A 13,634-nucleotide genomic window follows, 5' to 3' on the forward strand; every position below is an offset into this window, starting at 1 on the left:
CCCTCAAATAATTTTTGCAGAAAGATCTGTAGCTATGTCTGTCCTTCATAAAGGAGAAAGAAAAGGCAGAGGTGTTAGTTTGTTATTAATGCAAACATATACAAACAGATAACCCACTAGACTGCTATAAGTTACTAAACTTATTTTTCTATGTGAATGAGTTTTGATTCTGCTCACAAATTGATTTTGTTTAATTGTAATATTGCTAATAGACTACATAAGAGTCATTTGCTTGGAGTATCATGTTGTATATCTTCTTGTAATCTACTTGCCTCATGTAAGCCTTCAGTTCATGGTTGCTTGATTCTTGAATGCTTTTCAGGGCAGTCCTCATAAATTTCTGATCCACACACACATTCATGTTAGTTGTGGACCATCACTTGCATTCCCAGCATTTTCTAAAAGTAAATTGGAAAGCAGTATTTTTTCTCTGAAAAATGAAAAGGTTAATGGTGAAGTCAATTGCTAAATAAAATCTTAACGCTCAAGATTCACAACAAATAAAATATATGCCTTTATATCTTCTTGAGGGCAATACTCAAGCTTTCCCAGCATGTATTAGAATTGTAATTTAACTGCAAAGTGAACTCTGCCAAAGCATTTGAATTATGTGTTACACTTGGTTACTCTTAAAAACATCCCTACATTCTTCATTACCCTTACTACACGGACATATTGTGGTCCTACGTTACAGCAATTTCTTGCCTTTAGAATCCAGTCTCCAAAATACTGCCATAAAATTGTCTTATCTGTTCCCCATTACATTTGTTGTTTAATCCCTTTTGTAACTCCCTCTGCATTTCCAGTTGGGTTCCATTTTCTCATATTCCAGTCTCTGTCTTTTCCCTGCTTTCATACATTCTCAGTTGCGTTAACCTAGCATCACTTAAATGCTCTCTTTGGTTTTTGATATTTATATTTTCCTTCTGGAACTTGCATCTTTGGTAAGCCAATGTTTACCCTTCTCTTTGAAATTGTTCTTGCATCAGTGATAACATATCCGTCAAATAAAGAAGTGAAATAAAGAAATGTTATAATCCTCTTTCTTGACAAACATGTCTTCCTAGTAAATGAAATATTCTGTCAACTCGCATTTTGTTTAAGTGCTTTAGCACATGAATTTTTAAGACCCTAAATAAATCCAAAGAATAGAAGGTTGCTGCAATTCTCAGCAGAACACAAATGTTATTTTGCAGTGCAAAGTTTCAAGAAGGTCTTCATATAAATTCATTTTCTTCTTTTTTCCTATCAACCAAACCAGATGTTTTCCATTACAGCATGTGTGTTTCTCAAACTTACTGGTGCCAGAAGTCCACAGAGGAAAAGATTTTACTGGAGGACGCAACGATAGGCTCCTATGCTGCATGGGATGAGTAAATGGCAGGCTTAAAATTCTAGCAAAATGCTGTGATGTCGGGCCAACCACCCGAGAACGTGGCAATCTAGAGGGACTTGGAAACAAGTCACATTATTAATTATTTTCCTGCCAGAATTTAGGATTTAATAATTTTAGAGATGAAAAGCAGTATAGAATCACTTTTAAGTTTCCACTCCAAAGTAGGAACTCATGTTTTATGATTTTTCCTGGAGGCAAATGGTCAACAGTTCTGGGGAGTAATTTTTGAAATTTTTTGTTGTAAGACAAGAGTAAAAGGCTATTAGGGGTGACCCTATGATGAAGACAAGGAACTATTATAAGAATTAAATATGTGTAGTTATTTGCTAATACTTAGCTTCGTTTTGAACTATGTGAGGAAGTTGTATTTGCTAACAACAAAATATTCTCCTGCTTGCTACAACTTTCAGTTATATAATTTGTAATCTGATCCAGGCTGCAGGGAAGTAAATGACAATACTTCCATACAGGGGAATAACAGCAGGATACACCCAGTAATTCATACAGCGCTCTGAGTGCAGACCCAGAGGGTAAAAGAAATGGAGAAAAACATTTGTTTAAAAACTTTTATTGGTTCAAACCTAACTCCAGTGCTGTTAGTGAATCCAATACAGAGGTTAGCAAAGGTAATGAAACCTATGGAAAAGTTTCTGGTTAACTGTACATTCTCAAATGCAGAAAGGGTCCAAGGTTATAACTAATAGACTCAATATGCAAGTCTGAGATCTTCAGTAAGTAACAGTCCTCTGTGAAAGACAAGCACCAGCAAGAAGACAGTGGGAATGCGACACGAGACTCAGAGCTGATGTATGTAGTTTCAGTACAGTTTACAGTTTCAGTACTGTAAATTCAGTACAGTTAATAATCACAGAAATAAAATAATTAGTGATCCTAACTAGGCTGGATTTGGAATCTGGTATTTGATTTTAGATTACTTTTTGTTTGTTTGTTTGCTTTTTCCCCTCCAGATCTCACATCAGAATTTGTGTGATATTTTGGGGATTTGGAATACATATTAGGAAAAAGTCTAGGGATATAAGTAATCTGTCCATTTACAGCGAAGTCCCTCACTTGCTAAAAGCTGGAAACTGACTTTTCAGTAGTGCTCTCTGTCCTTAGTCACATTTAAGAAGATTTCTCTCACTAGCCAGCAATTTCGTCAGCTAAAGACTGGCAAACCTAAGAATAATTCTTTTTGTAATTTCCTTCTTTTTCTGGTATTGGATTAAGTACAGTACAAAATGTTGAGCTATATGCAATTAAATTTAGATCATATTCTAAGACAAACATGCATTCTAGCTGTGGAAAAATTCATATCAATTAAGTTATAGCAGAGATGAATGTGGCTCAAAACGAATCAGTGGAGGCTTAACCAATACAGGAGATGTTGTTCTACTCTGATTTGCTCAAATATAATCTATTTAGATATCATGTTTTAGGACCATAAAAATAACAATGGTTTCTTATTGCTAAACATCTTGAAGTTCTTCTTACATTTCAGGAAATACATGGTATTCAGGTTCATGGGGAAACCTGCACAAGCATGTCCAAGAGATGAATAGATGTTTCCTTTGGCTATGATCCTGTATGACAATGATCACAGAATCACAGAAAATCATTAACCTGATCTACTTCCCTGAAGTTTTAGGCCAATCCTGGTAGATGTTTGCTCCTGGGAATATTTAGAAATAAATCAGTGACCAATGTGTGACAATTACCTAACACTGTCTGAATGCTTCTCTAATGTGTTTTGCTCAAGAGTCAAAATAAATGGCTTTTTGTGTATTCATGAGAAGTTCTCCAGTTGAGCACATTGGTAAGGTTTCAGGCAGCTCTGTGCCTCAGAGGGACTCTCCGAAAGGATTGTCTCTTCCCATCACGAAAATGAAAAGTGCCCAAGATCTCTTTTAAAAAATTCAATTACAAGTTTTCTTTGATTTAATTTACTACTGATCTTAGGAAATGCTTCCCTGATACAACCTTTAAGTAACTGTGCTAACAGTACTTATTGTGACAGGATATGTTTCAATTTCTAGAAGTAATAGAGATTTAACATCTATTTAGCGTAGTGCTTATAGAACCTTTAGCAGCAGTTCAGTTTTCAAAACTATTTATTCTGGAGATATTTACACACTTTTGTTGAGTGCAAAACAGGTAATCTGGTCTTTTTCAAAGCTTCTCAGCCTTGCACCAAAAGATGCTTAGATGAATTGCGGTTCAACTGTAGAAGCCATTCTAAGAAAAAAACCATCCCAAGTAGAAGGAAGTATTGTTTTAAGATCAGGTGGCTTTTCTCTTTAGTATTTGAATTAGCATCTGAATTAACATTTATGTTAGCATAAAACATTACTATTATCAGTGTTAGGAAAGCTGAAATTTTGGAGCTCTTCCTCACGTATTGTGTAAGCCCACAGCAAAATGTATCTTTATTAGAATTTCCCCCTGCTTGCCAATACTACCTTACTATGTTGTTTGTTGAGCGAAGTTGTATTAGTTCATCACTTTCAATACCTATTTTCTGCCCTTTACCTTGAAATTCAGGTGCGTTTACAATTATATTATTGTTAAGATGTCTGGAGAAAGTGCACATGTTTTAATTACATGGGCAGTGATGAAACTGAAGGTCTAAGACAAGGTTTCCTATATTGCTTCATATGTACAAGTAATTTGTGAAAAACATTTCAGCTTTGATGCAGATACTGCAACAGGAATACTTGTAAGAACATTCTGCACATATCCCATCAGTAAATATCTGGTAGATTTTGTCTGCAATGAAGATATAGCAATGAAGCAAAAACCTGAGCATTTGCTGTGACAGAGAACAGGGTAGGTCTTACTGTTTTGTCATTATCTATGTTTTCATATGTTCTGAGATAGCATCAAACTACTGAAATTTTTCTCTCCAAAGCTTTTTTTTTTTTCCTATGGCATTAGCTTTAAAGCAACAGGTTGTAAAAAGTACTTGGAGTTATCTTGAAGGACAAGATTTGAGCCTTTTAGGAATATATATTCAGCTATTTTTACACAAATAGGAAGTTAGCAACACTTGAAAAAAACTTAAAGAAAAATAGGTAAGATAGGATTTTCTTATAACCAAGGAATTACGGTTAAAGCTCAACTATCTAACATGATGAGTTTCACTGTAAAATCAGAAACATTGCCAAGTACTGTTCGACTTTATTTTCTTTTCCCTTTCGTTTTTCTCATTTTTCTCTGCTACAGAAGTCTTCGATGGTGTCATTAATTTGCAGGGTGGAAAAATTTCACTAGCTGTGGAGACAGTTAAAACTTATCTATTGCTGAAGTTTATAAATTGTATGAAGCATAATTGTGACATCTGAAAGAGGAGGTGAAAGAATCTAAAAAGACATTTTTGGTCATTTGGATAACTTTAGCTATATTTGCACAGTGAATACTTGCATTAAAGCTAATTTTAAATTACTTCTGAAGCTTGTTTTTTCATTTTCGTAGCTAAGATGGTAGTAAGTTCTGAAGATCAAACAATTTTAAGGAGTTAGTTCGTAAAACCTGCAAACTTAAAATCAGGTTAAGGTTATCCTGGTACATTAGTGCCTGGATTGAAGATATGCCAACCTCTGAAATTCTGGATTGAAATTTAATTTTCAAACACACTTAATACTTTAGAGATTTTAGATCTGGTGATCTAGCCTAAACTCAACCATCTTAAAGCATAGCTGAAAATATAGTCAAAGAGCGTTGCTAATTCTAACAAATAAAATTCTCAAGTTGAATTTTTTTTCATCATGCTGATGATGCAGAACTTCACCCTTTCCGTGTTTCTAGTCCTTATTGCTGACACTTCTGTCATACTTTTGTCACATCATGCTGTTGTTTCCCTTGAAAGCTATTCTTTTTGCTTCATCCTGTATTCAGGGCAAATGCTTAACTTTCAAGTTCACATTGGACAGAATAATGATCAGCTGTTCCCAGAAGCATCGTTCGGTTCAAGGCTAAATGTCTTTTTGTTCAGCATCTACTTTCTTATTAAATGCAAACAGGACATAGATGCCTGTTTCATGCATAGTGCTTGGTATTTATTTACCTCAATAATAAAATGTTACTTTCTTTTCAAAACTGTTATATGCATAATGATAATAAATCAAGAGAAATGATAGTGCCACATGGAAAAATTAATTTAGGTGACTATGACAGATTAATTCTGTGCATGACCCAAATATATATCACAATCTGTTACAGTTGAAATAAGGTTAGAAAAAACCCTCCATACAAGCAGGAAAGATGTACAAAAAGGTGAAAAAAAATCTTATAAATGATATGCACCTTGCTTAAAAAAGAATACTTACAATCTTCTATTGTGTAGTTATGTCTTCTTCCTTTCTGTTCAGTACAGAACATTTTGAAATATGCTTTAGAATGATTGGAACTTTACACATAGAAACAATGAGTGGGACTTCAGCAGACTTACCTCCTCAATTTGCTCGTTGCTAACATCATCCTTCCCAATCATGCTTGTTTCTTCTGATATATTGCCTCATGAAAATTGAGAGCTCTGTAAATGTCTCTGTAATGACTAGCTCACTGAAGCCCTGGTCCTTGATGGCAGCTACCGTAATGCAAATAATAAACAATAATAGTGTTTCCACATAGATACAGCAAAGTCAGTGAGGCAATACATGTTCCTGGATATACAGGGATTCTAATAATATATTGGAAAGGGGTAAAATCTTCTCACTGTATCACATGGCACTGTGTCAAAGCAGGAACTGGAGCTCAACTTCTGCAATCAGATCTACATTGGAACCTTTACTGAGTTCAGTGAAGTTCTGTGAGCATACTGATCCACTATTTCCTATTTATTACGTGAAATTCTTTTATCCTTTGTAGGCTGTGTACTTCATTGATGTTACATGCCCATTAACTACTCTCTTTTCTATAAATTAATGATTAAACAACATTAGGAGGTATCTTTTGAATAATGTATTCTGAACTTTTAACAGTATATGCTCATCTCCTCTTCTTAATTCCATTTTATTTAAATACCGTAACCTGAAATTCTGATGTTAGTATAAACATTGAAGAAGGCTGAATGAAATTTCAAGCCATGCCTGTCAACATTACTTCAATGTTCAACCCTGCTGGTTCTGAACTCTTAACATCCTCATTAAAATAATTTTAATGACATTTTCAAGATGCAGTGATTGAAGGATCTGTGGTCTTAACGGTTTTGAATATGTGCATTATTAGGCAAAAAACCTAAACTGTTAACATTGAAATGCCTCAACAGTAGTCATGTTCCATGCATTTTGATATAGTCATACTGTGCCTTAATGAAAGACTTCATTTTGTAGCCACACATCCTCCAGACATCTTTAACACATATATTTCTGTAAGAAGTTATGTTATTTAATAGAAACTGCCCTTGCTTTCAAGCTACCCTAGATTTAAAGTCACAGGAAAAAGTAATTAAATTTAGTAGAGACTGCAGCCTCTAAACAAAGCTACATGATATATGTGTGCTCATGTGCTGCATTCTTGAAAGAAACACTAAAATAGCACCAGGATTGGAAAAGCAATTCTTTAATTTCAAAGGTTTGATTGCCAACAGTGAACTAGAAAGGAAATGTTTTCGATACAAGACTTTTTATATGTACTGGATCCCTACATCAGACACCCTAATTTACATTTTGGAATCACTTTCTGTTCTGATTACTTGCTCTTGCTGAGCAGTGAAAAAAATGTTGGATTAAAAAGTACAATAATAGAGCTATCTTGCCAAACTCATTGCATTCAGACAACTGCAAGGCTTCCTCCCCTCAAAATAATTTGACTGAGAATATATACCCACTGTGTTGAGATTTGTGCATTGGGAATGGAGCATGGAACTATTCCAACCACTTACCAAAATCTTGAAAGCAAAAACCTTTCAAGTCTAAAGCAGTATTACTGTTTCTTAAATGCCATTTGTAGGCAATAAGCAAACTACTGTTAATGTATTCGAGTTCAGTGCTTTCACTCTGCAGCAACAGTGTTAACATATAAAACAACAGCAACTGGTCCTCTGGGAAATTCAGTAGTCCAATACAGCAGAGCAGTTATTTCTGGAAAGCTATTTTTATATATGGAACACTACTGAGCTGTGTAGACTGCTGTAATGCTTTGCTGTTAGGTGAACACATTGAAATATTTTAATTGACATGTGATTTCAGTGGTCTTCCTAGGGGAATAGTGGTAACTTTATGCACTGATTCAGTTCATTGTACTACTGTTAAAAGAAAACCAGAGGCTTGGATCTTTTGAAAGAGGATAGTATGATGAGTATTCCTACATGGAAAAAAGGAGAGGAGCCCCTGTGTACCCTTTAAACAGTGAGTCTTCTGCAAACTTATTTATATATTTCATTTAAGGTATTTTTGAAAATATTTTATTTTTCACCATTTTTGTATGCTGTCAATGGCCAGAATTGCCTTGACACTAAAACTGGCCCATTGTGAAGCAAAGTTGTTCTTGCAGACCACTGCATAGACCTGTGTGGTAGCTGTGCTGAGCATTTCCTTTTCTTATGATGAAATGTCTCTGCAGTTTGGATGGAAGAAGAGGATTACTCTTTCCATCCTAGTTCAGGGATTGAGCTAGATGTGTGTGAAAGGAATACAGTTAATTTATTAGTTCTGTCCTAAAAATACTTGTGAAAGATGTGTAGGGTTAAACCTGCAACTGATCAAAAACCTACTGAAAGCCTTTAAATTAAGTCAAGTTTGGTTTGACTTGACACTTTGCTTAGTTTTGGGGCAAGATGAATGCAAAGGACAGGAAAGACACCTATGATGCTTGATTCTTCAACGTAGATGAATAGGTTCTGGAATTCAGGTGGTTGGTCATTCTGACAGTTTTCAGGATGAAAAAATATCCCACATAGATTAAAAGCTCCTTTAGATCAGATAGCTTTTTTCTGCAGTCATTACATTAGGTGAACTGTTATGATTCAGTGAAATGCTGAAACTATTTTTCATGTATCATGCCAGGGAGTAGTGCTGTTTATCTCTATTAAGACTCTACGCTCAGCCTAAGCAGAATGTCCATTTACTCACTGTAGTGTTTATTGTACTTAGTTGTGATAATTCCCCCTTGCCTTAATTTTCTTCATTTTCTTCACCCAAAATACAAATTCATCCCATAGTAAAGTGTTACTAGAAATCAAAATCTGCAAATAAAAGAATACCACTCAAACTCAACCACCTCTTCTTAGGTGATTCCTGCTGCTTAGATATTTGCAGCTCTTCAAAGTCCCTCCCTTTAAACTGTGGCTGCTTGCACTGTGGCTCTTGTTTATGGCACCCTCTTGCTGACCTCTTGTATTTCATGGCTTCCCTGGGCTTATTCTGTCTGCTTGTCACCTTTTGCCCTGTTAGATTTACCTCACAGGTTTTTCAGGGCTTTCTGTGTTTACACTATAGAAACTGGGCCATGTGCATAAGGCTTGCACAAGCTTCCAGAATAGGTAGAATAGACATTTGCTGTTCTGATGTAGGAATTTCAATCCAGTGATGGAGGCTAACCTGGGCATGTTAATCTTAAAAGGCTCAGAGAAAGCCAAGCTGGACACAACTGGCAAAAGTTCTAGGCAAGAGCTCTCAGCTGGACAGTGAGAGTAGCTTCCAAAGCAGTGTTTTAATTATTTTTAATAACAGACATTGCTCAATGGTGGAAACACAGTTTTCTGTCTGTGACTTGGTACCGCTGTCTACTCATCATCATGACAACCGATCAAGCTGGTGTGGCAGAGGCAGTGGTCAAATCGAGCTGCAAGCCTTTGTCCTTGGCCAGAGTGCTGGAGGTGACAGGAAAACTGAGATGACACAGAAACAGAAGAGCTGCGGGTGACAATCTGAGCTCATTTGCTTCATGTGAATGCCAAGTCTGTTATGTGCTGTTTTGTGGCTTGGAATAGAAAAAGAAGGGAAACTGTTCTGCTGCCTCACAACTGCAAAGCATCAAGAAGACAGATACATTCCCAGCAGTGCCTTCAGTTGTGATCTGGTCCTTTTGGGTATTACTGGTATGCAGGGCCATCACAGTGACCTCTGCCCTCACCTCCTAGCACTGCCTGCCTGTCTTTTTTGTGCATACATGGGAGGCACTGTAGGTATAATAAGGAAACTTAGAATGAGAATAGGACTGACTGTCACCTCAAGAGGCCTACTGCATTCAACTGTATTTCTTGTGGTACTTGAGGGAATCACTAAATGAAAGACGCATCCACTAAGATAAAGAGTGGGCTTCGTCTCATCTATTAGATGCCTAAGAATAGAATGTCTAGTTTACACTTTCTAGATTCTCTTGGGAAGTGAGAGAGAATGCTCATGGTCACTGTTAGAGTTTGCATGGAATCTTGATGGACCATCATGGTGGAGTTCCTGCTGGATTTGCCCTAGGTGATTCATCCTGTCTTAAACACCTGTTTGTGGTGGAAACAATCATCTTGGAAAGTGCATGTGTCCTTCCAGTGACTAATGAACAGCATAGCTGACTAGCTAAGCTAGGCAACTAGCTTTAATATGGAAAAATCTAGGTTAATCCCTGCATTAATATTCTGTAATAGAAGAGTTGTTAGTGTTACAGTAGCATATACCAGGAACTGCCACTGTGAAATGCTTCTAAATGTATCTGGTTTTGATTTTTCCTGCTTCCTTTTTTTTTTTTTTTTTTTCCAAATTGACCTTTTCAGCAAGGAGACAAGTAAGCCCAGGAGTACTACAGAACATCTGTTGAATCTGACCCCTTGTCTACCTCTTCTCTCTGACCACTTGAGAAAGGTCAAATCTCCTAGTTTCTGTACCACTGGACAGAAACTTTAGAGGTGAGTTAAAATAGAAGAAACAAAAATCTGTCTGTCCCCATGTCTTTTTTTTCCTTACCACCATTTTTTTGAGAAAAGTAGAGACACTTTTGAGAGAACATCCCGTATATTCAGGGACTGTGTGTTTCGAGCTGGAAGGGAAAAAGCCCAAGGTTGCTACTGGGACCAGACTTCACATGTTATACTTTCTATAAATTGGGAGTTTCCACAGCATTTCTTCCACCTAATTTTCCCTAAAATTTAGTGGAAATATTGAACATTAAGCTGTGAAACTTCTCAGATGAAACTGGGATGGTCTCTGAACAAAGTGTTACTAAAAATGTCAACTAGCTCTATCCATATAGAACTCAAAGTGCTCTGAGCGTGTGTTAATGCCATGGTAATGCTGGAGCAACACAACATTCCTGTACTGTGTCTCATTATTTACAAGGGTTCATGTTTAAAATGGAGCAAATGAAGTTTTTTGTAGTTAGAAAAACTCTTTTTTTTTTCCTTTCCCTCCAGAAGTTTGTTTTTGCAATATAAATAGGGCAAAGGTTTTTTATTTACTGAGCTATGGTTTGTTAAATATCTTGATTTTTTGCTGTTTGTTTATTGAATTTGAAACTATAAACATACAACTAAAAAAGAGATAAAAGTACAGTAAAGTTTAATAAACAATATATTTAAAATAATAATTCAAAAATAATTTAGGTGAGATTTTTTGTATGGGCAAACCTTTTGCATTGAGACTCCACAGAATGCAAACTCTTCTTTCCTGATAAGCTATTATGACTAGACTTTTCATGAATGTCAGAAATAATTTGAATTCAGCTCATGTTCTTTTTATTTCTGCATGTATTAATATTCCTGGATTTAGTAGGTGGTCAATAGAAATTTCAGGCTCTCTTCTGTTTTGATGAGTTAATGACGCCAATAATGTCTGCATCCAGCTTTTGTCAATCAGAGTTAAAGGCTTTATTCTCTGGTTGAAATGAAATTTCTTTGCTTATCTCTTATTAACTCCTATTAGCTCATTATTAAGTCATCCACATAACCTAAATATTTAAAGTTATGTGAAAAAAATGCCTTAAGAACTGAATAAAGTTTTGGATCTGACTTGTGCGCATGAGAACTATGCTGAACTCTTGTTCAGACTTACTGTCATGGATCTCTCTGTTCAGAGGTAGGTAAAAAAATAAGCCAGAAGCAGTAAATCCAAACCAACCTTTTACTCTGGCCTCTCTATTGTAGAGACATCTTACAGAAATTTCTTAGGAGGCTGTGAGTCAAACTACTGACTAAAACTCTTGGCATCTTGGGCCATATCTATTCACATAGCTGTACCCTTTTATGTCTGAAACAAGTCAGTATTTTAAGTGGCTTGGTATAATTCCGCTGTGGACCCCAAATTCAGATTAGGTCAGATTATGTTTGTTTGGTTGAATTTGTAAGCTTAGAAGTAAAAGTTATAAACTATATCTGGACCACTGCAAGAGTACCCACCAAGAAGTTTTCATCAGGTTACAAAAATTACTTTTCAAACTAGTTTTAGTTAAATGGATATGAAGATTTTTTTAATAAGAAAACCTCCATTTTTAGCACATGCACTGGACCTCAGCAGTTGTGTTGATTGTTTGGAAAAAAATGACTGGACATCAGTTCCTTGATGTATTTTTTAATGTTATTTCTAGTGGTTTTTGTCTTATGTTCGGAAGAAAAGTTTCACAGAACTAGCCTGAAAACATTATGTTTTTCCAACCTTGAACTTGACTGAGACACATGATGTTAGAGGGGAGAACTAAGTAAATATGGATTGCAGTTGAAATAGATTTTAAAGAACTTTCCTACAAAAGAAAAGTCTGGGCCAAGATTCACTCCTGTGGGCACAAGGAGACACAAACTATTGTGTAATATTTATGTTACTGTAGCACCCAGCTGGCTTGAACCTGCTCAGGACCTGGAAGGTCCCTCATGACAAAACTTACTCCTTGCCATTAAGAAGGCTAGACAAAAAAAAATCAGAAATACAAAAAGAAGTATAAAATTATATATAAAATCTGGTATCTACTTGTAAAAAATTAACTTTTAGTTTCTTTATGATAAAAACAAGTACCTGGCGTACCTGGTGGTTTTCTAGCTTTTTTTTTTTTTCTGCAGAGAACCCTGAGGCAGGATTAGGAAGAGAGAGAGGTAACCTTCTGGGAGAGTAGTGCTGGCCATGAGAGGTGCCCTGGAGAAGGTGCATTCTATTGAGCACCTGCTGACCTTACACAGGCAGACAACATGACAGGGATGAACAGGCTGATCCCAGAGCCTCACATCCGGGTTAGAAGCCTGAAACTGGAAAATATTTTAAGTGACATCTGGCATTTTATTATCTTTTATTTTATCAGGAGTTAGGGATTTTGCCATGGGAAAAAAGAAGCTGATTGATTTCCTGGTGTTCTTCTATGCTCAGAAAAGACTTAGAAGTTACCATTTCATCCTGATTTATTAACCTTGCTCCCCAGAATCTAGCCCACCTCTAACAGATTAAAGAGATGGGGTTTTCTCTTACTGAGCTCTTTTGGTCTGATCTTGTAAGGTTGTATTTTTCAAGTAGTAACCAAGTTCTGTGTTTAATGTGTCTTTCAATCAATACCTCTGAGGGCAAGGGACTCTAAGGCATCCTTTTTTTCTAAAAATGAGCTGTAGACTCTACCTCTAAGCACTCAAGTTTTACCTAGATCTCTTGAAAGAGATGTGCTTTTACCTTTGTAGGCTGGAGTCAAAGTCAAGTAAATTTCTGGCTTTCCAGAAGTTTACAGTTATACTGTGTATCCTTATCAGCATCTTTGCTGTGCCACACTTTACAATTTGTTAGAAATAATTTACGTGATTGCATTCTGGTATTTACTGCTCCTGAATTTTCTTATAATGTCCTAGTTAGAGGTAAGTCTACTTGAAAACCATCTTCTGATTCCTTATAGAAATATGTATTTGAAACAGGAACTTCCCCAGAATCTTCCAGATCCAAGCAATAATGGTGATAACAGACAAGAAGACACTTCCTCAGTGCCGTATTTCTTAGTTTTTTTCCTATAATAGTGGAAGACTTTTTTGTGTCAGTAAAAAATTTTCTTTGGTTGTAAATGTGTGAATCATACAGAGAATAACTGTGTCATAAAACTGGAGCAGATTACATGACAGGTGCTTTTAAAGAAGCAGAAGTTGCAAAATGAAAAGCAGATGTTTGGAAGAATGGCACACGCACCTCTGATTCATGAAGGGGTGTAAATTTGTCATAGTTCAGATGGGATTAAACTGCATTCAGAGGTTTGCCTGAGGTGTTGGCATTTCAGAAATATTGGCAGTATACCACAGGTTTCCTCATTCTGTGTCCATGGCCTGAAGGAGTTAATATGCATCATATATATA

The sequence above is a fragment of the Patagioenas fasciata genome, chromosome 3 (assembly GCF_037038585.1).
Source record: "Patagioenas fasciata isolate bPatFas1 chromosome 3, bPatFas1.hap1, whole genome shotgun sequence".
Classification (NCBI taxonomy): domain Eukaryota; kingdom Metazoa; phylum Chordata; class Aves; order Columbiformes; family Columbidae; genus Patagioenas; species Patagioenas fasciata.